Below are 23,568 nucleotides of genomic sequence, written 5' to 3' on the forward strand. Positions count from 1 at the left end.
CTAGTGTGGAACACCGGAAGAGCAGATTGGCTGGGGTGGGGTGGGGGGTTGAGAAGGAATGAGTTCAGTTCATCAAGAGTTTGTCAGGGATCTGAGTTGCCTGATGGCTGAACCATCTCAGAGGGGAAGTGTCTGGTGGGGGTATTGATCTGGAGCTCCCCAGAGAGAGCAGGGCTAGGAAGACTCGAGAGTGTTTATGGAGCCTCCGTGGCAGCCGGCGCTACCGGGGGGTGGAAGGTGCTCGGTGTGCAGGGCTCGGGCTCGGTGTGTCGGTGTATGGGAATGCTGCAGCTGGGGTCATGTGACCTTGCAGATCCCACGTGATGCTGACGAAGAACTACCAGCGCTGTCTTTCCGTCTTGATCTGGGAATTCTGTTCAGTGGGTCCCCAGCCAGCAAGTTAGCCCATGACGCTTGGGTTGTGTTTTCTTCTCCTATGTGGTGGTTTGTTTAATTAACGGAGGTACCGTTTTTTGAAGTGTGTGTGTTTTTTTTTTTTTAAACTCCATGTTGTCACTGTACATTCTTAGTTCTCATTTATGCAAATTCTCACTATACATTCTCATTTATGCAAATTCAGTTCTATGCATCTGGTGACAAAAACCAGGGGAAAAGAACCTAAGCAGTGAAGGTTCAGCGTCACGTGTGAGACAGAAATGGAAACCTGCTCTCCTCTGGGCTGGTCTCGGTTCCTGAACGCTTCTCACCCAGCTATGACGGGAGTGAGTGCGGTGTTTTAAAGACTCACATTTGTAACATCGCGCTAGGCCCAGGCGCAGGCCAGATACCTCGCCCCCCGGTCAGCTGGAGAAACAGCGCAGTGTCCGTGTGCTGGGGTGAAAGGGAGCCGTGTTGGAGTTACTGAGGTGGTGTGCCGGTCCGGAGTGGCACGTGTTTAAGGGATTGTCAAGGCAGAGTTTTACTGTGTGCCACTTGACCCTACGCACTGACTTCAGCCCCAGGTCCCAGGTGAGCTGTGACTGCGCTGTAATTAGGTTTTGGTGATAACAGCGTGGAGGTGCAAAGACTTCATTACAGCTACAGTCGATCAATACTTAACAAAAAATAGTTTGGATACATTACATATGCCCGTGGTACAGATTTCGTAACGTGCCGAAAGAAGCACCAGAAGATGAAGTGTCCCGCTCCTTCTTTTAAGCTCTACCTACTCAACCTCGTTATTCTGCACCTTGATTTTCTTAAAATGTAAAGTATGACACGACCATCTTTCATGTCAGTTCCCAAAGAGCGCTCGTGTTTCTGAGCGGATTTAAAGGCTGACACGATGCACATGGATCCGTGCGTGCGCTGCGGAGTGCGACAGCAGTCTGGATCGGCACACACAGGCGTCGGTAGTTTCCAGTCTTTGCTGTTACGCATAGATCCGTAAAGAATAGCTCAGGGTGTGCGTCATGTCGTGTGGAGGAGTGGTCAGGACAGACTCCTGGTGGACAGCACCCCCGGGTCGCAGCCTCCAGAGGCCTGGTGGACAGCACCCCCCACGTGGCCCTCCAGCGCCCTGCGGCGGCCCCTGCTCTCCGGGCCGCTGGAGAGAGCTCCCTGTCCCCACGCTCTCGGGGTGTTCTGTGTGGTGTGTTTTCAGCTGGCTGCTTTTTTAAATTGGTCTTCTCTTTTATCCCCCGTAACTTTTTTTTTTTTAAAATTTCACATACATTGAAGAGTTGGTGGGGGAAACCAGTACAACAAACGCTGTATACCCTCCACCCAGATTCAACAATTACTGACATTTCTGGCATCTCGGGATCATTTCTCTTCCCCCCACAGTCCCTCCCTCCTCTCCCCTCCCATCTTTCTTTCCTTCTCCCTCCTTCCTTCCCTCCTTTTACTCCCACCTTCCCTCCCTCTCTCTTCTTCCTCTTCTGCATTTCTCTCTCCAAGTAATACCCTTGTTTGTTGTCAGAAATTTGAAAGTAAGATGAAAACATGCTACTTCACCCTCTAAACATTTCAGCATGTGTCTCCTGAGAATACGGGCAGTGTGTTCCTCTCTCTCAAACCACAGTCACAGCGCTCTGTGTGTGTGTGTGTGTGTGTGTGTGTGTGTATACACACATGCACGCGCACATCTTTGTATAACCACATATTACACACAGTTGCTTTTAAAACCCTCGTCTGAGGATATTTTTTCATTGGTCTGAGAGAGACAGACAGACATCAATCGGTTGCCTCCTGTATGAGCCCCTACTGGGGATCGAACCCACAACCCAGGCACGTGCTCTGACTGGGGATCGAACCTACAAACCTTTTGGTGTACAGCACGGCACTCCAACCAACGGAGCCACCCAGCCAGGGCTATAGTCATGTATTTTTATACATATACCACAATACTATTTTTACACCTAAGAAAATAAACCTGATTCCATAATATAATATTAAATATTCAGTTAAATATAAACTTTCTTAATTGTCCCAAGAATGTCTTTTCTAGTAGTCCCCTTCCGCCTTGGAAGAAAGAAAAAAACCCCAAACACTAGGAACCAAACAAAACACACCCTTTGTATTTGGCTATGTTTCTTTAATTTCTGTTTGTTTAGTACAGCCCCTCTGCCTTTTCCCCCTTCTCCTAGCGTTGATTTTGCGGGGAGGGGAGGGGCAGCCGAGTCCGTTGTCCTGTAGCAGGTGCAGCATTGTTTGTTTCCTCATCCTGCCGTCTAACTCGTTTCTGTGGCTCCTGTGCATCCCGTAAGCTGGGAGTTAGGTGACAGGCCTGCCTGCAGCCAGGTGGACGTTTCGGCCGGGCTGCTGCATCACGGGTGACGTGTACCTTGCACTGAGTCAGCCGGGAGGCCCGTAATGACAGGTTTCTCGCTCCCCATTAAACAGGTACAGTTTCACCTGTGCAACAGCTCATTAGCAAGGAATGCATGGGATGTTTTGGCACCTTGTAAATATCCTGTTCCAGTATGCCCTTTCACCCGATGGTTTCATCATCCCGACTCTGACATCAGCTATTACAGTAGGAGTTACAAAACTGTGGTTTGTCACTCCGTCTACATTTGTAGCTGGCATTCGCCCGGCCCGACGCCCTTTCTCCTCCCTGCTGTTTGTGTCGCCCCACTTCCCCAGGCGTGCAGGCACTGAGCGTGTCGCCAGTCTTCTGTTCCAGCCTTCACTGATGCGCAGGGTGTCCGGATGTGGCTAACGAGACCCCCGCCCGGGCGGCTCCTGCTTCCTTTGACACGAGCCCGTCAGTCTGTGTGTCTCTTGGCTTTTACTTGCCCTTTGTAACAGGGATCAACCGTTTCTCCGAGAAGCTTTCTTCCATTCTAGTGGAGGGTGGTATCTTAGGAACCAGAATGACCGAGATGACCGCTGTTGGGTTGTCTGTCGTTGCTTCTAGGGCCTGGTCAGCGGATAGAGCTGTGAAGTGCGTCTGAAAAGAACCAGCAGTTCATGCCTGTTGTGAGTCAAATGCAACGTCGCAGGGCATTTTTCTGAGCTTGTTAGCCTTTTGATTCTCCCTTGCTACCCCATGAACAATGGCCGGCAGGCGGTGGTGGGTGTGGTCTTTTAGGAGGGACAGGTTAAGTAGTTCTTGGATTATTGGGGGGTAGCTTGTGTGAGGGGATGGAGGTAAATAAAGTAAGAAAATAGATTATAACCGAATCTTGGACTTTATCCTTTAGGTCATAAGTTACAAACTAGTAGTCTGTGGATAGATAGAGCTCCACAAATATATTTTATTTGGTCTGTATAGATTTTAAAAGTTGAGACATTTCATGTAAAAACACTAATTCCTGGTTTCACCTCAAAGTTGAAGCTGAGCAGTGGCTGCCTTTGTGAGTCCGTCCGGGCTTGCCCTTCCCAGCCACCACCGCCTTCTCGGCTGTGCAGGCTGAGCTTGTCACCGCCCCCCCCCCCCCCCCAAGGAATGGAGGAGGGCGAAGGTGGAGGGTGTGGTTTGAGCAGAGGGACTGGGGAAGTTTGAGCGAGATCCGTGCTCCTGTCGGTTTGGAGGGCACATTGCTGCGGGGGGCCAGTCCCAGTCGGAGGGCTGCCGGGCTCTCCGGGGGAGAAGTGGCAGGATGGTGACCCGTGATGTGAGGAGGAGGAGGTGCAGCGTTTTCAGTATAGAGTGGATGGATCGTGTTCACAGATACGAGTGTGTGTGTGTGTGTGTGTGTGTGTGTGTGTGGACAGTAATGTAAATTACACTACTTTGAAGCATGAAATTCTGGTTCTAAAAAACTTTATTCATAAATCAGTTTCTAGACGTTAACTGCACGTTTTTGTAATCTACTGGTTAATTTTGGAAAATAGTAGTAATGGTTTCATGGTTGTCCTTGTGCAAAGTTTAGTTTTGCAATATGCAAATCACATGTTTTGACAAAAAAGACTAATTCTGGCCTGGTTTCATTTCTGAAAGTTGTGTGTAAAGTGACAATTTATAGTGATTTTTTAATAAAACCACTTTTCTTACATAGTCGTGCACTGTATAACAATGTTTCAATTAATGATGACCACATATATGAAGATGGCTCTATTAGATGATAATGGAGCTGGAAAATTCCTGTCACCCGGTACATTGTAGCCATGGTAACATTGTAATGCAACACATTATGTGTTACAATTACCCACAAGTATCACTATGTTACTGTTACAAGTAGTTAGTACAGTAACATGCTGTATAGGTTTGTAGCTTAGAAACCATAGGGGCACAGAATGTCACCCCCAAATATGCCTATTTGGCATAAAGTTATTTTAGGCTGGGTAATTTTAGAAGCTGCAGACGTGGGAGAAGCTCCGCACACCGGACAGAAGTTACCTTTCGTAAAACACATTGGTAAGGGGGTCTCCCTGGCCTTACCTGGAAGATGAGGATGACTTCATCTCTAGAAAGTCTTACCAGTGCAGAAGACAAGGATTTAAATCTGCTTTAACCCTCTTACCTTGGTGTATTATGCTCCCCCTGGTAAAGTGCCCCACCCCCAGGCTTTGGTCTTCAGATGCGGACGGTACTTACCGCACCGAAGGTCCTCCGGCCATTTGATGAGCGAACTCCGTTTCCCTGGGCCTGTCCCGTTACGGGGGAGGTGTACAACTGCTTCAGCTTCTGCTCGTTCTTCCCGTTAACCTGCCTTTTATTGTAGGGTGTCTCGGGCCAAGAACCAGAAGGGGAGAGGGAGGGTTTTTTTCTCCCCACAGAGCAGTAGGCAGCGCCACGTAGCTTAGGTGTGTGCGGACCACACCATCCATCTGGGTCCGTGTGCGTGCCCTCTGTGACGTTGCCCTGTGATGAACTCGCCCAGGGACGCGTGTCTCCAAAGGTGTCCCCATTGTTAAGTGGCACGTGACTGTAATGATGGGGTTTGGTTTCCCAGCAAAAGTATTAGCAAAGCTATATACCTATTTCAAAGAGCTGGCTGCTTGTATATAATTTTGCCCACGGTCTCTTCATGACGTTAGTCGGAAGGGTAGGGCATGGACAAAGGACCGTCCCGTACACTTCAGATCGCACTGGCGTCAGGACTGTCTGTACTGACGATGAGTGTTCCGCAGATGTGCCCTGTCGGGCTGGGGCATGACTTACCCCGTCCCTCCGGCGGCGCCTTCCCTCCCGGTGCTCGGTAGCGCCGCCGGCTCGGTCGGTCTGAGTCGTGAGGAAGGTGTGAAGGACGGGGCCCGGACCACAAGCGAGTGACTCACCCCGACAGAAACCGCTCCTGGGTGCTGTGTCACACGTAAGCTTCCAGTGTCGAGGGGTGAACCGAGTTCGGTAAAAGGGCGTGTGTGTGAGTGTGAGAGATTGTGTAGAGCTTCTGTAGAGTGTAGAACACAAATCTTAAATGGACAGCTCGGTGGATTTTTACATACGTGTGTACCACACTGCGTACCCACTGCCCGAATCAAGATGCAGAACATTCCCAGAGCCCCCGAGGGTCTCCTGGTGTCTGTACTCCCCCGTCCGGTGAGCCCTCCCGAAGGCCTGCTCTGGCCTCTCTCACTGTAGGTGACGTGCGGCTGCTTCTGGGTTTTATGTGAATGGAATCACGCAGCACATGCTCCTGCGTAGACCCCTCCCGTCATTGTTGTATCTGTGAAACTCATCTGTTTTGCTAACTAGTGTTTCCCCCTGTAAATTATCCCATTGTATATAGAGTCCATGGTTTGTTTATGTTACTTTTGATGAATTAGTTGGGTTGTTCCCAATTTTTGGCTGCTGTTACGAGTAACACTACAAAGGGGGACATAAGTAGTTTGTTCCATTGGTTACAAAACCCCAGAATGGAATTACCAGGTCACAGGGGAGGCGTGTTCAGCTTCGGCAGGTATTGCTAAGCTGTTTTCAAGTGCTTGTACCTCTACTGCAGAGAGTTCTGTCGTCACTTGCTTTCCAGTCCTTTTCATTTTAGCCATCCTGGTGGGTGTGTAGTAGCATCTCTATTGTGGTTTTGTTTGTTTTATGTAGCCAGCATGTAATAAACCACACTCATTTAAGTGTACATTGGAGTTTTGAGAACTAGACACGTTCATATAACCACTACCACAATCAGTGTGGAGAAGCTCTGTGCCCCCCCCCCCAAACGTCCCTCTTTCCCCCTTGCAGCCCCCACCCCATCCCTGGCCTCAAGCACCCTGCTTCCCGTAACCGTAGACCTGCTGTGCGTGCTCTGGAATCCCACGTTCGTGGGACTGCACTGCACGCCCGTGCTGCGTGCACTCAGTGTGTTGGGCTTATTTTGCCCGGCACAGTATCTTCGAGGTTCGTCCTTGTCGAATCGGTGGTTCGCTCCTTTGCACACGTATACGACGGTTTTGTTTGTCCGTTCCCCGGCTCACGAGAGCTCGGGCTGTTGCCAGTGTTCGGCTAATTTAGGAACAAAGCCTGCTTGGACATTTTGTGTTCAGAGTTCTGTTCGGACTCTTGGGTATACCTGGGAGGGGGACTGCTGGGATGGAGTGTGGATGTGTGTTTACTTTTTCAAAGAACCACCAGATCTTTTCCCACAGGGTCGTGCTTCCCTGCGGTCCCTTCTGCAGAGCATCGCCGTTCCAGTCGCTCTGTGTCCTCGTCAGCACTGGCGTTGTCGCCCGGCCTCAGCCACTCGGACGGGTGGGATGAACCGGTGCCTCGCCGCTGGCTCCCCGGGGCCCACCGGGCATCCTCTCGTGGGCCTGCCGGCCATTCGGTCCTCCTCCTCCGACAGGTGCCTGACAAGTCTCCTGACCCTTAGGAAACATTGAGTTGTCTTTTTCTTACTGATTTGTGCGAGTTCTTTATACGAGTGTGGAAATAAGTTCCCTGTCAGATACACATATTGCACGCTTGTTCTGTTGCTCACCTTTCAATGTCCTGACACTTTTTATTATCAAACAGCAAGTGGGGTCCTGCTGGCAGACCACCCTTGAGGCAGAGTTCCAGAGGCAGAGGTTTGGTGATTTAAAGGAAAGGAGTCTTTGTTCAAAATCTTCACGGTTTTGGAATAACAGCTTTGCACAGGCATTAGTCATTCAAGCCTATCAATTAAGGCCAACCTCTTCAACACCAAGTTCTCCTACCCTTCCCCGTTAGTTTTTATCTTCTTTCCATGGGGTTAGTTTATAAACTAAAACAGCATAAGATACAAGAACTACACAATTTTGGAAGAATTGCAGGCTTCTGCCTCAGAGCCCTGCCTCTCTAGAACCCAAGAGGAACAGCCCCGCCACCCTCTGCCGGGCCAGCCTGACCCTAGGCTGTGCCCGGAGTTTGTCCTCCCACCCAGAGCACCGTCCTTGGGAAACGCCGGCGGCTGCATGCAGCACGTCCCCCAGGCACCCTCGAGGGAGAGGAGCCCGGGAGCCAGCCTCTCCCGGCCCTCTTTTGTTTTAGATCTTCTGGCCCACAACCCCATGCACTCTAGAGGCGGCCCAGCTGGTCAGCCCCCAGCTGGTCAGCCGGTCCCATCCTGGACCGGTTCCCGTCGCCTCAGGCGGCCCCTCCCCCAGTGGGCTGATCAGATCTCTGTATCGGTTCGATGGGCAGAATGTCTTCGTACTGATGAACTCTCATTAATCAGTACTTTCCTAGTTAGTTTTTTGTGTCCCATTAAAGACATTTTTGCTTACAAGGTCTAGAAGATACTGTTTTCTCCTAGAAGCTTTATTTTACCATTTGAAAATGGTTGTTTTTTAGCGGTTGAGATAAGGATCGAGATTATTTCCCCCACGTGGTTATCCAGTCAGTCTAGTGCTAGAATTTACACAGGCACATTAAAAAATTAGGGGAAAATTGCTGAATAAGAAGTTTACATTTTCTTTTTACAGAAGCAATTCATGTTTCTTATAGGAAGATTGAAAGTAAAAATAATGTAAATAAGAAGCAAAAAGAATGTTTCCCTTAGTGACTTAATATTTGGTATACTTCCCTTTTTTCATACACATATGTTTTTATGTGTATTTCACATACACTTGTTTTTTTTACCTACAGTTGTTTTGCAAACTGCTTTTAAAACTCACTGATATTTGTAACATCTCTCTAAGCCATTATATATTTCTTTATAATATTCTGAGGGGATGTCTAATATATAATGCATGTGTAAATGGCTGACTAGTTAAACTCCTCCTTGATTAGACACTTAAGTCATCTGACTCACAGCAGCGTAGAGCTGGGTTGCTCTTTCTTGCAGTTTAATCTGTGCGTGCGTCCTTGGGGTGGGTTCTGAGAGGGTGGGTTCTGAGAGGCTGGGTCGGAGGGTGTGTGTGCATTTCGAAGGGCATGGGCCTTTCGTGCCAAGGTTTCACCCACTTTCTCTTACCCGAGTCAGGGTGACATGACCGACCACGTTCTCTTCATGAAAGCGCGTGCTTTCTCCGCCTTTATGCCATTTTAGGGTGTCAGTAGTTTTTAAATCCCGATTTGGCAAAACAAATGAAAAACCTGTTTAATTGCTAGTGGTGTTTGGCCTGTTTCTCTTATGCTTGTGGTTATTTGTGTTTCTTTTGTGAAAAAAGGGAAATGTCGAGATGAGCTGCGGTTCTGCTCGGCTGACCCCCCCCTCCAGGTGCACTCGGGGAGTGTGGTGGAAGGAAGTCCCCCGGGCGGGCGAGGAGCTTCTGAGTTCGCTGCGGCCGGGCCAGGGCTGCCCACCGGCGGCCGGGCCAGGGCTGCCCACCGGCGAGTGAAGTGGTCGTTTGTGCCAGAGGCCGGCTGAGGAAGCATCAGCAGCAGCAGCACACCGTGCGGGCAGCGGAAGCCCTGCTCGGGCTGGACCCTGGCTCCCCAGCCAGGGGTGGAGCACTGCAGCCTCAGGCCCGTGGGCCTCCCTGGCTGCTGCGGGGCCCTCACTCCGCGCGCCCGGCCTCTGTTGCTCTGAGCGAGGAGGTGGGGTCCGCCGGGAGTTGCGCCCGCTTCGCAGGGAGGCTGTTCTGTGTCCGCAGGCCGCGGGCCCTGTTTCCTCCAGAAGGGCGCCCTCGCCAGGTGCCGGCGCCGGCGGCCTTTATTTCGGTGTTCCCTTGGTGAGTTCAGTCGCACCCACCGGTCAGAAACCCCCACCTCAACACCTCTGTCTTCCTCCCGAGGCTTGTTAGGTTCTGCTCTTTTTCACCCTCGCCTGTTGCTCTTCAGTCCCAGGCATCCGCACCCCACCCCCGGCCCTTGCAGCTTCCTCCCGGGCATCACGTTGTTCTCTCTGGACCTCACAAGCATCATCGTCACTTGTTATCGGGGTGGCCTCACCTTCTCCTCCTTTCTTGCCCAGTTAACCTCTGCTTGTCCTTTAGCAGAGGAATTCACTCAAATATGAATTCCTCAGGGGTTGTGTCTGGGTCCCCCGAGTTCCCCCGCAGGTGGGATTCCTGCGTCGTATTCGTACAGCACTCAGTGCATTTTCACTGCCGTCAATGTGATTGTAATTGACCAACGTATTGCGCAGTCCTTATTAGAAGGTAGTCCCCGTGGGGACAGAGACCGTGTCTGCCACGTCTTACTCAGCTCCCAGCATTCTCAGCATCTAGCACAGTAAGCACGTGCCTGACAGTTGCCCAGTTGAATGAGGGAATACATTTGGGAGGGCAAATGAGAATTACCATCTTATCTCAGAAGTCTGTGCTTGTAAAATGATACATTCACGTCTTAAACTCTTGGTACTGTTTCTCAGTATCGTCTCTTAATTTTAAAATGACCTGATCCTGAAAATTAGGCTTTGGCACCAGACTCCTTTCAGAAGATCAGAAAGCATCCCGTCTGCCTGCCTCTAAACCAGATCTAAACCCTGTCCAGGCAGCCTTAGCTCACTAGTCCTTTCACTGTCCTGTGGAAGGGGTGTCAACTGCTGTCTTCCTTTTGTTTCCCCTCCATCTCTCTCCCTTCCCCTCCCTCCCTCCCTCCCTCCCTCCCTCCCTCCCTTTTTTGTCTGTGCTGTGGCAGTGATTAATAGGGTCACTGTTCCTGTGAATGGTGCTTCCTTAGGTCAAGTAAATCTGGTAAATGCTGCATGTAGTATCCTTCTCTTGGAAATTCACCTGACAATTGTCGTTCAATAATGTGTTTGAATCCCAGCATTTCCCAAAACTTTCCGACCCCAGGATTACTCTCCTCCTTCATTTTGGTTCCAGGCCCACGTGGTCTGAGAGCGGTTCTCCGCGGTTTCTGTACATTTGGGCCCAGCTCCTTTTGAGAGTCCCTCTCACCCTGCCAGAGTCAGGAGGGAGGGCGCTAGCCTCGGTGGTGCCAGGTGCACAGCTGTTCCTTTTAACCTTCTCTTTACCCTTGGAAGGTGGGCTTATTTCCCATATTTTAACGTGTGAAGAAATGGAGACTTGAGAGGGGATTACTTTTTTTGCTCAAGGTCACGTGGTTATTGACTCCGTCTGTGTCTTGTACTCTGCCCCTGTCTCTGCAGAGCCTCATGCACTGTCTCATCCCTGCCTGGGGGTATTCCTTCTGATTATTTCCGAGGCCGCACCTCTGGCTGTCACTGTAGTTTGAGGAGTGTTAGGTGGCAGCTGAGGTGGGCGCAGGAGCAGCAGGGTCCCCAGGTTCCAGGCGGGGAGCCGCAGATTCTCAGCATTTGGGGTGATTGAGAAGGAGAGGGCGACCCGCGAAGCCCGCACTGCCCCATCCGCGCTGCCCCTGTGAGCCCGCACCGGTCCCTCCCGCCCTCGTCCCGGCCGCCACTCATTGCCTGTGGTCCCAGTCTTCTCCACCGGCATGTGGCGCCTTCGCTGGAGTTGTAGGCTGGCTTTTCACAGTAACGTCGTGCCTGCTGTTTATTGGGTGCCTGCTTTCGAGGAAGCAGGTGTTGTACCTCTCCAGCCCGTCAAGGATCTGACCTGCTTAAGGTCACATAGTCTTCGTTGGGTTTGGTTTTGTTGTTGTTGTTGTTTTGCCCCAATAATGTTTTTGCTAAAGGAAGCCTACACTAAGCAATTAAAATTTATGAAATCATGGGTCATTGTTTACCTAATGTCCTTTTTTTGTTCCAGGATCCCAACCAGGATGCTCCCTGAGTTGTCATGTGGTCAGGTTCTTCTGGGGTGTCTCAGTGTCTCAGACTCCCTCCCTCCCTCCCTCCCTCCCTTCCTTGCTTCCTTCTTCCTGTCTTCTTCCTTCCTTCCATTCTTTCTTTCCCTTGACAGTTTTGAGGAGTGCTGACTGGTTAGGATTATTGTGTTGCCCTCTGTTGGATTTTAACTGCTTTTTTTCTCATAATTTTTTTATAGTTTTTTTTTTTTCAATTCAGCAGCCATACTCGGTTCGCACATTGCATATAGTTCACAGTCTTTCAAATCTCGTTTCACCTTTAACAGAGGCCTCTCCCATCTTTTTTTATCCTTATTGTTTGTTTGTTTGTTTGTTTGTTTGTTTTTACCATGTGTTCACGGGAGAAACCGGATTGGTGGTTTGTTCTGTGTAACGTCTCCCATTCTGGGTTTTGCTGATCACACTCTCATCAGGTCTACATATCATTTCCCTTTGTACTTCTTGTAAATTGGCAGCTACATCCAGAAGTTTGTTGAATTCAGATTTAGTGTGTTTCTGTCTCAAAAAAGAAAATGCAACAAAAACACAATCCATGTTCTTTCTGGTGCTTTCTCGTATTTTGGCGGTGGTCTCCATCCTCTCCAACTAAGAGATCCTTGAAGAATGACAGGACTTCTGGGCATGTTTATTATTTTGTATTTTTAACTTTTTCCTTTCTCTCAGAAATGTAATGACCTTTGCTACTTTATTCCTCCCCAAAAGGATTTGAGTGATTATAATGACTCAGACGATGCAAGGAGATAAAAAGAAGATAAGTGGGGAAATGAAGATGGTTTTTTATGTACTCGTGTTTCTACCTGGGGATGCCCGTCTCCGTGCGTATCTGCACTGAAGCGCCCGTGAGCGCGTGGGTTGGGTTCTCAGTGTCGGCTCCGGCCCCTCTGGAAAATCGGGACCCCTTTCCTCCGAGGTGCTTTCTTTCTGCGGGTGCTGAGTGGTCCATCTGCCGCCCGTTATTTCCTTCTCTGGTGTCTGGAGTCACGTGAATTGGACGTCGGTGGGAACACTCAGTTTTAGATTCCTTTGCTTGTCAGTAGAATAAGAAGACTTATGGGGACGTAATATAAATAATTTAAATTTCAGCTGAATCATTAAATTGAATAATTTAATTGAAATATAACCATGTATAATATAAATATATGATATAGATATGATATAAATGATAAACAATCATTTATATTTCATCCGAATACTGTATTTTTATGACCTTGGCCCATGCCAAGTATCTTTTTGGAGTTGCATATATTTTATTTGAACTAAACATTTAAGGTTTATGATTTTTCCAGTTGAAAGTGGCAGAAAACCCAACTCAAAACTGGCCTAGGCCGAAAAAGGAAGTTTAGAACTTGACAGGTCCGGAGTGAGCGGTGGATCCAGGTTCCTGTCCCGGACCCCCGGGGCGGCCCCAGACTGTGCCTGTGCTAGCCCGATGGCATGAGCAGCCCCCGCTGTCCTGTGCTCGCCTTGGGCTCAGTGATGCTTCTGTCTTCGCTCCGTGTCCGAGTCCTGGGGTTCGGGGCAGAGGGTGTGCCGGTCCCGAGTCGGTCACTGGGGTGAGGCCGTGTGGCCAAACCAGTGTCATTCCCCCCCCCCCACCCCCCTTACCATCGCAGCGGTGTACTCTCTGTAGCCTCTGACTCTAGTTTTCGCTCTACGTGTAGACTTCCTGGATTTTACGTGTTAATTACTTTGCGCTTTAACAGATACTCACTTGGTCTCTGCTGTGTACAGGCACTGTAAGGACCTGAACACATTACATTGTAAATTGGTAAATTGCCTTACCGATTGCTTGTAATATTTTTTAATAAATTACTTTGGGGGAAAAAATAGAGGTTATTTGGGAATAAAGGACGGTTTTTACAAGACAGTTTATGACCTTAAGTACGGCCCTGTGGTTTATAGACCAAGTTTTGGTTTTCGCATTGACTGTTTCAAAGTGAGGGGAACATCGGCCTTTCGCGCTGCCCGCTCCGGTCGCGGTTTGGTGGCCGTCTCTGCTGTGTCTTCTGTGCACCCAAACTCATCATCCCGTTCCAGGAGTGCGGACTGGACATTCATTCTCCTCTCCACTGCAGCGGGAAGTGTCCCCGCGAGATCCGTCTGCTGGCCCCTCTCCATTCCGCATCTGTTCTCTCGGCGTTAAGGAGACGTTCGTTATCGTGGTGATGCCCGTGTCCCGTGCTCTGTTGTGTGCCCCGACTGGCTGCGCATGGCTGAGTTACGGATGATGCTGTCGGAATAGTGGAGTCGAGCGGGGTTTCCACAGGACAAGTCCAGTGTCTCTTATGTGTGTGTGCTGGGCCTTCTCCTCGTGACTTCGTGACTTCCTTTGCGTGGGAAGTTCCAGAGTGGCTGGCTTTGCCGCCTGCGCGTTGCAGAACCCGTCAGCTGCTGAGACGAGCTGCTCTCAAGGGGGTCCACCCCACAAACGCCACGCGGGACGTGTAGAGGACCTGGGCTGGGAGAGCGTGTTAAGAAGTTGGGCTGAGTGCTCTGAAAGGTCCCTTTCAGCTCCAGGTTTAATGAAGTCTTTGGCTTCAGGCGGTGAGAAAGCTCCCCTTCCCTAGCTGCCCACGGGAGACGGCAGGGTGGGAAGGGAAACGAAGCCCTCGTGCTCCACAGCGGGCCCAGGAAGGGGCCGCTGGCCCGGCTGCCAGGCAGGCACAGCGCACAGACGCTTGTGCTCAGAGCCCAGTGCTCTGTGGGTGCGCTGCGGGCGCACTGTGGGGCGCACCGCTGCAGCCTCCTTCGAGAACAAGGTCAGCTTAGGAACGGAGAACCGTGGGCTCCCCGGAGAGTGGAGCGAGTGCTGGGTTCACTGTAGCTTTCACTCAGGGGTGCTGAAATGTGTCCCTTCATGTCTTGGCTCGGACGGCCCGCCTTCTCCATGCCTGTTCCCAGGCAGTGGAGCACGATTTTCATCACCAGTGTTTTCTCCCCTCACCCTTGCGTGCGTGTAAATTTTCACACTGCGGCTCCACCAACCTGGAATGTGCGTGTTTCTGGGGCAGTTTTGGCTCCGTCTCCGAGAGCGAGCGTGTGTTTGAGGAGTGAGCGGCGTTGATAGAAGGGTGGAGGGCCTCTCTGAACGGTGTGAGGCTGGACGCCAAGGGATCCCGGAGCAGGACCAGTGCTCATCCGGCAGGTGCTTGCTCGGAGCCCTCAGCGAGGTGGGGGTCCTGGGGGTCTGGGCTTGGTCTGTGACATGCCCTTCGTGGCGCTTAACTTGAACACTTTTGAAGACAGGGAAACTGCATTCTTTGAAAGATTTTGTACTTTTTAAGGAATTTAGTCATCTTACTCCCTTGAGTGAGCCAGGAAATGATACCGCTTTATTTCCTGAAATGGTTTTTAATACAGAGTATTTAGTGTTGAGGACTCCTGTGTTATCTGTTGAAGCGTTTAGTGTACTGACGTGTTCAGTACATTTTTGAGTGAATAAGCAGTTTAAAATGATAAGGTTAAAGTAGGAAGGTGTGATCTCACTCTAACTGAGTCAAACCCGTAGAGAGTAGATAAAATAATATTCCTCAAGTCATTTTCCTGAAAATGGTATCTCTTCGTAGAAAAAAACAAGAATGTTTTTACCATGTGACAGAAGAAAAGTTTTCACTGTGTTCTAATGTTCTAATGCTCCTTTTAAAACCTGGTAAACTTGGTGCTCTCCTAATGAAAGTGGGGTGCGGCTTTGGCTCGGTGCATCACAGGGCGGTCAGAGCACGTGCAGACGCCTCCAGAATTTCTCCGATTACGTTCCTTTGGCTCGTGAGACTGGGTCAGAGGGCTGGGAAGGGGTGCGGCCAGCACCTGGGCTGGGATGGTGCGGACGGGGAAGCAGGACCAACCCAGGGGCCAGGGGCCCTGGATGGGTGGTGAGAGCAGGCGTGTCCTAGTTCTCAGACGGCATCTGGAAAACAAGAAGCATTTTTAGTTGCCCCCTGGAAGCCCTCTCAGGTGCAGTGCAGTATGGAGTGGGGATTGTCAGATATTTAGAAGTTGCAGTCCCCCAAGACATAACACCATTACTTAAGAGCTTTCTGGCTAGGTGCCCTCAGTTAGCGATCTAGAAGCCACAGGCAGTGAAATGAGTTTGGGGTAGTATCTTTGTCACTTCAGGGTGCAACCAAACTTTATACAACATTGAAGGAAAATGGCTTCGAACCAAGGGGCAAGGTGCTGTGACCAGATCCCCCAGCAACAGCATGGAAGTACTGGCCACTCGCTTCCGAGGTGGCCCCAGGGAGGGAGGGTTCAGAAACCTGGGTGCTGTATTCTCAATTTTGTACTGGCTGCATCTGAAAAAAAATACAGTGGACAAATGAATCAATAAAAGTCAATTGTATTTAATTCCGGATATTTCCTGTGTATTTTTAAAAATGTTTTGTTTATTTAGTTTTAGATGAAGGGGAAGGGAGGGAGAAAGAAAGGGAGAGAAACATCAGTGTGTGGTTGCCTCTCAAGCACCCCTCACTGGGAACCTGGCCCGCAGCCCAGGCACGTGCCCTGACTGGGGATCAAACCAGTGACCCTTTGGTAGTCAGGCTGGTGCTCAACGCACTGGGCCACAGCAGTCAGGGCTCGTGTGCATTTTTTAAAAATTAAATACAAATGGGACTGTAATATGTCTTGATTTGTAGCCTTTATTTACTTAATGTTTCTGGAACTTTCCTGGGGTATCGTAACTCTCTTTTTATACACTGTTGACTTCCTCTGGATTAATAAATATACTCAGCCATGATTTTTATGTGGTGGACACATTGTATTCTGTCTGCTGGATAATTTATTTTACCAGTCCCTATTGCTCCTACGACAGTGATGAGATAAACATCTTCTTGACTATGTTTTTGGCTGTATCTGTTTTTCCCTTAGCATGATTTTCTACATGACACTGCTGAGTCAGGTGAAGTGCACGTTTTTCACGTCTTGCGTCTGCATGCGGAAGGTGCACGCAGGAGCTCGCCCCAGTCCCACTTCGGCTGGCGGTGTGGATGAGTGACGAGGAGATGAAATTTGAAAGTAAATCAGAGGAAATTGTTGCTGCCTTGGGGAGTTCAGTGTCCAGCAAAGGAAACGACAGGCAGTACGGTGCAGGGAAGAGTGGAGGGATTTGGAATCCCGTAGAATTGCAAATCTGCCACCTTTGACCCCTGGCACCTTAATGACATCCCTGGGCCGCAGTCGCCTCCTTCGTAAACTGCGGTGGCTGTCTGGCCGAGGTGGTGGGACACTCGATGAGGTCACCGTAGCTGGACAGTGTCTGGCACCTAGGAGGCACTTGGGAAAGATCGGTTTCTACCCCCTCCTTTTTCGTAAACTTGCATTTGCGTTTATCATTTTCACTGAAACCGAGGTTACACTTAGAGTGAAGAGGTGCCCTGTGGTCCTGAACTGCATCTCTAATTGGGCCACAGATGTTAACGGACAAAGCCTCAGATGTGCTTAATTGAACTCTTGTTTAATTCTCTCCAGTCCCAGGATTTGTGGGTCTTGGATAAATCCCACTGGAATTGGGTCTGGACCCATCTGATCGGCAGTTTGCTGGGAGAAGCTGCTCCTTCTTGGCAGCTGACCCTCAGACTGGTCCTAGTGCAACAGAGCATCTTTGTCTCTGTGCTAGAAATAGATTATTTTGTTACATTCTGTTCTCGGCCACGTTTCTTAGAATAGGGATTCTGCTTCTCCCCCGATACGTCTGAATTCTTCCCCTCTCCAGCTTCTAACCTGGTGACATTTTTGATTCCTGGGTGGTAGTCATGAAACGGACAAGGATTTTGTTTCTGCCCTTTTGGAATTACTCAGGAACAGACCGTTGTTACTTTGATCTTTCCTGCTGTTTCTGAGGGTTACCTAGGTAAAATATTTTGCTAGTATCCAGCGTTTTAACACATTTAAATTGTAAGTGTTTAAGATGGACTCAGTTCTTGGGAAAAGAATTTGCTTTTATTTAAGTTGTTAAGTTACTATTTATGACTTAAACAACTTATATAGTTAGTTATATAATTAAAAAAAATTAAGCATCATGTAAAATTACACAAGGTAGTATTAAAATATCTCCATAAGTACCAGATGCTCATTTGAGAAGAATCAGATAGTATAGATGAGTAAAAATTTAAAAAGAAAAATTACCCTTCATCTTCTACCAAAAAGATAAGTCTCTGCAAAGATTTCATGTGTTAACATTTGGGTTCTGGTATATTATCTTAGACAATCATTCATGATGAGATAATTGTCTGGGCATTGAAAGTTTTGTTTTGTTTTAAATAGTAGAGTTTAAGGAAAGTTTGGGCTCTGCCTTTGAGTTCTGATTTGGCTGTGTTTGAATCCTTAAAACTTGGCAGATAGCAAACTTCAGTTTTTTCTTCATTCTTAGTCTTTTTTTTTTTCTGTCTCCTTCCATTGCTTCCTGCTCGCCATATCCTTTCTTCCTATAACATAAATTCTAGCCAGAAGAAAATACCCTATGTGTATTGTCTCTAATTATGTCATTCTACAATACAGTTGCTGAGAATTAAAGTATATTACCTCACTCAGCTACATGTCACACGGTCACTGTCAAATGCTGTTACAATAAAATACCACGGCAAGAAAGAGAAAGTCATTTCTATGTTAAAACCAAGGGCCACTATTCAGTTCTTTAATGGGCCTTGGAAAATGCTTTTAAATTGTGAATTAACTTTTATTCTACAACCTGATTAGTTTTTAAAGCAAAACAGTTATTTTGGTGAAAGTTAGCTATTTATTATAGGTTGCCATCTATCATTTAAAGAGCAGAAGTCCACGTTCTGAATCTTTTTAAAGCTCTGTGACCCTATTTTAGGCACAGCTACTGCTGCGTCTTGAAAAGCAAGTCTGAGAATTCAGACACAACGGGGTAGTCCCTGATGTGGATGAACTTGAACTCTTGCTTCGTTCGCTTTGCGGTGAGGACGGCCCCCAACAAAAGCCGAGTGGATGTTCTGTAGCCTTCACACCTCAGTTTGGAGAGCTGGGGTTCTGACATTGCCTGGAGCCCGCCTCCTGTGCGATTCCTCAGGACCAAATCCCCCCTCCCAGACCGAGTCCCCTGGAGAGGGAGTTAGCGCCCAGTGGTGACTGTCAGGTGGATCCTTTGTGCCACCCCCTCTGTGTGTGGTCGCCCCCATTTCACTAGCACAGCATCTTTGTTTTGTATCTGATCAGTAGGCACGGTAGAGGTGTTACTGGAAAAAAGAACCTAGGCTGAGGATACTAATGGCCTTTAGACGTGCACTTCCAAAGGTAAGTGCGGGCACTCCCATCTGCCCTTGGGGCCAGGCTGAAAGAAGCCCGCCTTGGCCGTCGGACACAAATGAGAGAGAGAGAGAGAGAGAGAGACAGACAGACAGACAGACAGAGAGAGAGAGAGAGAGAAAGAGAGAGAGAGAGAGAGAGAGAGAGACAGGGAGAGAGAGAGAGAGGGAGAGAGAGGGAGAGAGAGAGAGAGAGGGAGAGAGAGGGAGAGAGGGAGACTGCTGTGTGGTTTCCCTGAGAGACTGGCTTCTCCCACTCTGCCTCCAGCGGTGTTTGAATGCTCGAGGTTTTGGTCTCCCTTGAAGGAATTAAAAGGTTCAAAACACCGTATTTCACAATATCTCTAAAAATACATGGTTTTGTACCACTTACTCCCTCGCTGTATTGTTGGGTTACTGTTGAGCAGACTTCTTTTCCCTCTGCCTGGCCTGTGGCGGGTGTTCCCCACGTGTCCAAGGAAACACGGCATCTTTCTTCGGTGCTGGCTTGACTTGGCAGGGTTTGGGCTCGATAGTAAGCTCTCCTCCCTGCGTCTTAGCCAAAGAGCCGCGCCTCCGCCCTTGCCAGGGTGTGCAGGACCCCTCCTTCCCTGTGATGGATAGTGTTGAAACAGCACGTCTGCTGAATTGCAGGGGAAAGTCTTGTACACGTTAATAAAATCTCCCCTTTAAATGCCTTAGCGATGCTAAATTCTGTGTGCAGCCTTGACTAGGTTGCACCATTTCTTAGCTCTTTGGCTTTGCTGATGCTATGTGTTCTGCCTGGAATGTCTCGCTCGCCTTTTCCCCTGGTTGCCTCCTGCTCATCCTCTATGGCTTAGTTCAGGCACCCTCCTCCTTTGGGTGGTTAAGTCTGTGTGTGTGCATGCCTGCATGTGTGTGTGTGTTTATACTGCACATTCTCGAGATTCCCTCCCATGAGCTAGACAAGACAGAGAATGGGGAAGACTGTCTTACTTTTCTGCCTGCAGACAGATAGAGGTCCAGGTAAATTTTTTGTTGAAGGAATAGCATTTAAGCCATTCCATTTGGTTGTCTCAGGCATTGATGACAGGAGTTAGACGAGGCTGGTGCTGATGGATTCTGTGGGAAGTGGTTTAAATTAAAAAATGGGATTTAGGGAAAGAAAACCTATAATAAGACATATTTCTAAATCAGAGTGATAGAGACAGTCTATATAAAATACCTCTTTGGGTAACGTTTAAAAGAATTGCCTCTTTGAGAAGGAATCAGGGCAGAATATTCAGAACAATCCCATCTAGAAACAGACCAAAGTTAGCTTTTGTGAGTTCTTCTTCAAGCCAGCCAATCAGAAGACAAGTCGCCTGCAACCAGTTTTGCCTTTTGATTTGTGGTTCCCATGGCGACGTGAAGGGAGCCTAGGGTATTCCTGTCCTACCTCTTTTAATAATTTTCTGCTTTTGAAAAATGCCAAACGCTGTTATTCTTGTCTGTACTGACTCCCAGTGTTTCTCAGCACGGGGGCCCTGATCTTGAACTTTGGTTATACAGTGGGTATGACAAAATTAATAAGCCGCTAGTTTCCTTAACTAATGTTGTACTCTTCGGCTGTAGAACCTGCAAATATAATCAGTCTCATTGGGTGTTTGCTATTAGGCAAACCTGCGTGAATGAATCACTTCCCGCGCTCCGTGAGCAGTCCCAAGCGAGGACCGCGGTCACTGCGAGTAGCTAGCAGCCCTTGGGGGTTTTCCGCTCGTGGAAGGCCTCCTGCGGCATCTCCGCCGTGATCTCCCTGGGCGCCTCTGGAGCCCGAGGCTGAAGTCTCGAAAGGAAAGAGGCTTAGCTTGTATTCTTAGCTTAATAAGTAGGTCAAGAAGTATTTGTTGAAATTGGTAAATACCCAAGGTGTCAGGGGAAGTTCTTCAGACATACTGAACAATGAGATAGTGTTCTTGAAGTTTAAGTGCAGACTACTTAGAAGTTAGCTTCGAAAGAAAGAGAGACGCGATAGTGTACATTGTGAATATAGCCCGTATGAAAAACCTTTACATTACCCAGTTAAAGCATTATGGATAACAGTTATTCTGCAGTAGTCAACATGGGTTTCCAGCTAGCTCCCTGAATTTAAAACTGGAAGCTTCAAGAATTATCACTGCTGTGGTCCTAGTTGCATGTTAATGCGCTTCGGTGATAAATGGGGAGCTTTTATTTGTACCTGTTATGTTCACATGAAACCTACTTTCTCCTGGTCTGTTAGACCTAAGAGAAACCTTGTTTAGACTACCAACATAGCCTCGCTTATTAAAAGACGGGCGCCTTTCCTCAGTGGCATTCTCTGCTGAAAAGCCTATTTTTGAGCGCTGTGGTCGGCCACTCCGCTCCCAGGTGCTGGCGTGCGAAAGTAGGACAGCGCCGGCACCTTTGTAAACACTGGCGCCACTCTCTCTGCCCCTCAGCATTTTCCATGATGGCACAGTGACAGATCCTCGGAAATTGGGCCCTCAAAAGGCCCTTTGAACTTTTCTCCTGAATATAGACGTTCAATGCCGAGCGTTTAAAAATGGTTAATATAGATACATTTTCGGAAAACATTTTTATTTACCACCTAAGGGAAGAAGGAGCAGGCAAGCAGAGATCGGCAGGATAGGAGAGAGAGCCAGACGCGCACTGTCTGGAGTTGGCGTGAAAACAAGGCAGCGCGGAGCTGGGTGTTCAGCCGCGTCCGGTCCGCGTGGCCCTGCGGGGGGGGGTCTGCGGCCCAGGCGCACCGCGGGTCTCTCCTGTCTTCCTTCAGCTAAGTACTGAACGTTTTTGCTCATGACGGTGCATATTTTGAAATTAAGTCCTTAGAACTTCCTTAAGTTCTCAAAATTTTCTTTATTTTATTTGCTTTCCAAAATTCGGTGAGTATTGATCAGATCATTAGATGGTTAGGGAACCTTGCGGAGATTGTTATTTTTCTTTGGACTTTATCATCCTCGCTTCTAAAATCAGGGTGGAAGCTTGGACTGAGTAGTCTTCCAGTTTTTATAGTCTATGATTCTTTGCTTTTTTTGAATGTAAAGATTTGTATTTTTTAACTTTATTTTTAAGTGTCAGATCCCGGGTATCAGCAGAATTTAGCCAGGGTTACAGCGTCATGCCTTCATGGAGGCAGATGCGTGTGAAACCGTGCAGGGGGACCTGCTTGTTTTTACTGAGCAAATGGAAATCGGTTTGCCCATGAACTCGGGTGTCAATTTGGAATTAGTTGATGAACACACCAGTGACCCTTCAGCTGTTCTCAGATCCAGATGATTCTGTGATTTGGAGAACTGCGAAGATCCAAAAGAGAAATTTAAACTGAACTGCGAGGGTGCTGGGGGGGGGTTGTTGAAGTCACGTGATTGGTGTAATCTGCGTTTATCTACGTGATGTGTCTGGGCCCTTTCTCTGCCCGTCCACTTCTGATACATGCTGATATAAGTGTTCTTTCAGTATCTCTGGGCAGAGAGAGTCCGTGGTAGAGGGGAGAAAACAAGTTTGCTCGGAGCCAGACAGGATTAACCTCCAGTCCCGGTTCTGCCGGCAGTCGCTCGTGCTCTCTCGCACCGTGGACAGGCTGCTCTTTGAACAGACCAGACTCTCCTCTCCTGATGCCCACAGATTCCTCCTCTGAGGGATGGAGGAGTACCTGTCTCAGCGAGGGCTGTGGGAGGGTTTGCTCTGTCAGCTGTCCAGCACAGGGCAGGAGCTTGAGAAATGGCAGCTATTTTCGCTATGCAAACATTTATTCAGCATTTCCTGTGGCGCGCTCTGAAAGTGTTGGGGTGGCGGAACACATGTGCCTGGAGTGTCCGCTCATAGTGGCCACGGTACGCTGTGGGAGAAAGGTACTCACTGGAAATGTGTGGGCTTTTCATTGTTGCCAAACAAACAAACAAAAAAACCCCAAGAACCCCCTACCCCCCAAAAAAAACTGCTTAGGCTTTTTTTTTTCTCTTATTCCATTTGATTCCTCTGGTTTTGTGTTGTTTTCTGAAGTAATCTCAGTATTCTAGTCACACTCTAGGTGAGATGTGGCTAGGGAGGGGCAGATGCTGGGTGGGAGGCCAGGTCTGTCTGAGTTCAAGGACAGCAGCCTTGTGTCCATCACAGCTGGAGTGACCGCGGAATTGCTCCACCAAAACAGAACAGGCTGGGAGTGAAGGTGACGCTGGGACAATAGGTGTAAACCTGTACCGTCCCAAGAAAATGAGGGTGCTTGACCATGCCAATTACAACAAGGATAAACAAGTTTGTGAGGTTGGGGCGAAGACTTCTGGAATATTTTGGTTCAACCCAAACATCCACCTTTACATTTTTTTGCATGGTTATTGATTTTGCCATAGTCAGTCAATTGACCTTACATGGGACAAAGTACTCGTGAATAATACCATGGATAATTAATGATTGAAAAATACTAGCCATAATGTGTGTTTATTTTTATATTTTACCTTTCTCTCTTTTAAGTCCCTGAAAACCAGCAAGTTTTGAAAGAGAATGGGAATAGGTAAACGAAATAAGCTTTTAGTCTTTGCTCATGCCCAGTGAACTTTGTAACCAGAGTCCAAGATGCAGATCGTGTATTCCTAAGTGTGTCCTGGGAAAGCAACGATGTGGGTGATCCTGAAAACCAAGATGTTTTTAATCAGCTTTTTTTTTATTACTTGTATCTATCAACCTATCACTCGTCTTTCTTGTTCCTTTTGCTTTCTGTCTCTAGGTTTCCTGTGACTTTATTTAGGGAAGTGCAAAACTGTAACCACATGACACCAATTCAGATGATCAAAGGTTTTACAAAAAAGGCGTCAGTCTTGTGGACTGAATGTG

General features: G+C 48.4%; 1 protein-coding gene across 5 annotated transcripts in view; it reads left to right on the forward strand.

Annotated features, from left to right (window-relative positions):
• Window positions 1–23,568, forward strand: part of FBXW11 (F-box and WD repeat domain containing 11) — a 103,300-nt gene that overhangs the window by 12,201 nt on the left and 67,531 nt on the right. The gene's annotated exons all lie outside the window — the stretch shown is intronic.

This window comes from Phyllostomus hastatus, unplaced genomic scaffold, assembly GCF_019186645.2.
Source record: "Phyllostomus hastatus isolate PE091 unplaced genomic scaffold, TTU_PhHast_1.1 phas_contig_150, whole genome shotgun sequence".
Classification (NCBI taxonomy): domain Eukaryota; kingdom Metazoa; phylum Chordata; class Mammalia; order Chiroptera; family Phyllostomidae; genus Phyllostomus; species Phyllostomus hastatus.